This window comes from Bison bison, unplaced genomic scaffold (genome assembly GCF_000754665.1).
Source record: "Bison bison bison isolate TAMUID 2011002044 unplaced genomic scaffold, Bison_UMD1.0 scf7180017864516, whole genome shotgun sequence".
Classification (NCBI taxonomy): domain Eukaryota; kingdom Metazoa; phylum Chordata; class Mammalia; order Artiodactyla; family Bovidae; genus Bison; species Bison bison.
Window position 1 is genome coordinate 5888781 of NW_011495069.1, and position 3741 is coordinate 5892521.

Below are 3741 nucleotides of genomic sequence, written 5' to 3' on the forward strand. Positions count from 1 at the left end.
ACTCCTTGGAAGAAAAGTTATGACCAACCTAGATAGCATATTAAAAAGCAGAGATATTATTTTGCCAACTAAAGTCCATCTAGTCAAGGCTATGGTTTTTCCAGTAGTCGTGTATGGATGTGAGAGTTGGACTGTGAAGAAGGCTGAGCGCTGAAGAATCAATGCTTTTGAATCAGTGGTGTTGGAAAAGACTCTTGAGAGTCCCTTGGACTGCAAGGAGATCCAACCAGCCCATTCTAGAGGACATCAGCCCTGGGTGTTCTTTGGAAGGAATGATGTGATGCTGAAGCTGAAACTCCAATACTTTGGCCACCTCATGCGAAGAGTTGACTTATTGGAAAAGACTCTGATGCTGGGAGGGATTGGGGGCAGAAGGAGAAGGGGACAACAGAGGATGAGATGGCTGGATGGCGTCACCGACTCAATGGCCTGGAGTTTGAGTGAACTCTGGGAGTTGGTGATGGACAGGGAGGCCTGGCGTGCTGCGATTCATGGAGTTGCAAAGAGTCGGACACGACTGAGCGACTGAACTGAACTGAACTGATAGGTTTCTCAGGAGATAGGTGAGGTGGTCTGGTATTCCCATCTCTTTAAGAATTTTCCACGGTTTGTTGTGATCCACATAGTCAAAGGCTTTAGTCAATGAAGCAAAGATAGATGTTTTTATGTTTTCACTTCATTCCTCCACTCACCAGGTGTATGACCATAGATGAGTTAAATCTATGCTCATGTGTTAAATGGGCATAATAAAAGTATTTGCCTATATTGTGAGGGGCACATGAAATGATGCCTATAAAGTCACACATTGTTGGGCACATAGTATGTGCTCAGTAAAAATCAGTTATTTGAACAGGTAGTAGTTGAATTGAAAGGTTTACTCCAAATGTAAATAAGCAGGACCCTAAGGAGTCTTCCTGGGATGGCTCCCCACCCCCTCAATCCTCCCAACCCCCCGAAATGCCCTCTACTTGACTCTTATTTGTAGAGAAACTTTAGTTTCCTAGGCCTTCCCCAGTTTCCAAAGAATACATTTAATCAGAGAAGTGAGAAAATGCAGAACAAAGGGAAACTGTCAAGCAAGACAGAATAATAATAGTTTAGCCATTAAACAAATCAAGAACCTTCAGTTCCTTCTCAAGTGCTATAGATAATATTCTGACCTATATCCTTTGAGCTGTCTTGCAGAGACTAAAACCTCCACCAGATGGAAGAGATTAACTGCGTGCTACCCATAAGCCTGTAGACCCCAGAAGGTTGATGATATTGACTCCTGATGACCTCAGCACCAGTCAGTCAGAAGAATTGTCCACAAGCTGACCACACACTCCACAACTTCCCTCCCTCACTCTGTATTTAAAAACCTTTCCCTAGGACTTCCCTGGTGGTCCAGTGGCTAAGACTCTGCACTCACAGTGCAGGGGGCCCAGGTTCAATCCCTGGTCAGGGAACAACATCCCACATGCTACAAGTAAGGGTTTGCATGCTGCAACTAAGACCCAGCACAGCCAAATAAATTAATAAATATTGAAGAGAGAGAGAGAGAAAAAACCCTTTCCCTGAAAACCATCAGTGGCTCAGGTCTTTGGAGCATTAGCTGCCTGGACTCCTTGCTCGGTGCTCTGCAAGGAATGCTGCACTTGGCTTCACAGCAACTCCGTGTCAGCTGACTGGTTTTACTGCCCAGGTGAGTGGACCCACATTTGGCTTGGTAACACAGACTTGGTGTGTGATATGGAGAAACCTCCAGAACTAGGGTAAAGCGTGGGTGAAGATGAGGATCTGCAGAAGGGAAGACGGGGCAGGATGAAGCATGGGGCCCGACTGCAGGCAGTGGTTGTGGGGAAGATGAGGGAAGAAAAACTAGGACTATTTCTGAGAATCCCAGTAGGTTCACAGGACCAATTTTAGACTCAGGGAGAGACACAGAGAGCATCCTCAGTCAGTCCTGCCGCCCTCCACAATCTTGTAGTTCCCAGAGAATTCCAGGACACCACTCCTCTCCACGTGTCCATCGATGAGAGAAAGAGCTGAGGCCAGAGAAACAGATGAGGCTGGGAGGGTGTCAAGGCACTGGATGCAGCACTCAAATAATTCCTTAATTAATCTTACGACAGCGTTTGAGGATTGGACTCTCATTCCCATTTTTTAAAAAATTTATTTATTTGGCTGCACTGGGTCTTAATTGCAGCATGTGGGATCTGGTTCCTTGACTCTTGGTTGAACCTCAGATCCATTGGGAGTTCAGAGTCTTAGCCATTGGACCACCACGGAAGTCCCTGTCATTCCCATTTTACAGATGGACTATCTGAGGCTCAGAGGGGTGAAATAATTCTCTGGGGCTCCCTGGGGAGAGCTGGGAAAAAACAAGAGCTGCCCACTAGGGCCCATTGGATGCTAACCACCGCCTTGAGGCACACTTTCCACGTAATAGCTCCCAACTGATCATGAGGTCGGTACTTGATTATCCCAGTTTTACAGATGAGGAAACAAACCAAGGATTGAAACCCAGCCCCTTGCTTTAGGAACTCTAAGACTTAGCCTCTGGACCACCAAGGAAGCCCACAGATTCTTTCTTAAAGTTGGACTGAGCAGAAACAAATGGGGCTGATGCTGTAAACCCACACATCTACCAGTCTCATTACTTTATAACCCCATCATACCACACCCACTGGGCCCCAACTAAGCTGAAAGGCAGAATTTAATTCTACAAAGTGGTTTGGAAGAAAAAAAATGCACGGATGCTTCCGAATTTAATTGTCAGGTAAAGATCAGCTCTAATTACTCCAAAAAAAGAGAAAGTTTGACAGTTTCTGAAATTCAAGGCAACTTTCTGACATGGATAATGACTTGACAGATCCATTTGAGATTCCCAAGCATCCTTTTAAAATCTCAGGTGTTCCCTTCAAAACGTTAAAAAAAAAAAAAAAAAAAAACCCTCTGAAATCCATGCAGCTATAAACTTTCATTTGAAACACAATTTGTAAAATTAGAACTGACTTTCACCCATCAGAGAAGAAGTTTTAAAAGATTGGTGATACCCAAAGTTGGCTAGGGTGTAGGGAAATGGGACCCTCATTCACTACTGTGCTCAGTCACACCTGACTCTTTGCAGCCCCATGGACTGTGGACCACCAGGCTTCTCAAAATTCCATGGAATTCTCCAGGCAAGAATACTGAAGTGAGTAGCCATTCCCTTCTTCAGGGGATCTTCCCAACCCAGGGATTGAACCTGAGTCTCTGGCATTGCAGGCAGACTCTTTACTGTTATGAACCTTCAGGGAAGCCCTATTCACTACTGAGAGAAGTGCAAATAAGGGTAGTCTTTTTGGAAGATAATTTGGCATCAAGTGTCAAAAGTTTGAGTAAGTATGCTTTTGACAATTCCATTGCTAAGCATCATCCTAAAAATAAACTCTCCCATGTGTACACAGATGTATGTTTTCACTGTAAAAAAAAAGAAGATGACTTCAAAGCCTTTGTATTCCTTTAGCTAAATAAATTATGTCTACTTATGAGTTACCATAAAGCAGTTAAAAATAGTTAGGCAGATCTCTGTGTATTGGTGTGATAAGCTCTTTGAGTGAAAAAAGCTAAAGTGAAAAAAGTAAGTTACAGAACAGTGTATGGTGTGATCCCACTCATGTACCAAAACTATGTTTGTGTATATGCAAAACTTTAAAAATGCACATAACTGCTAGCAAAGGGACCTGGAAGGAATCACACCAAGTTATTAACGATGGT

The 3741-nt window shown here is 43.8% G+C and overlaps 1 non-coding gene across 1 annotated transcript; it reads left to right on the forward strand.

Moving 5' to 3' along the window:
• Positions 1-1375: 1375 nt before the first annotated feature.
• On the forward strand, positions 1376-1448 carry TRNAV-CAC. Its single transcript has one exon. It is a non-coding gene; the product is annotated as a tRNA-Val (tRNA).
• The last annotated feature ends 2293 nt before the right edge of the window (positions 1449-3741 follow it).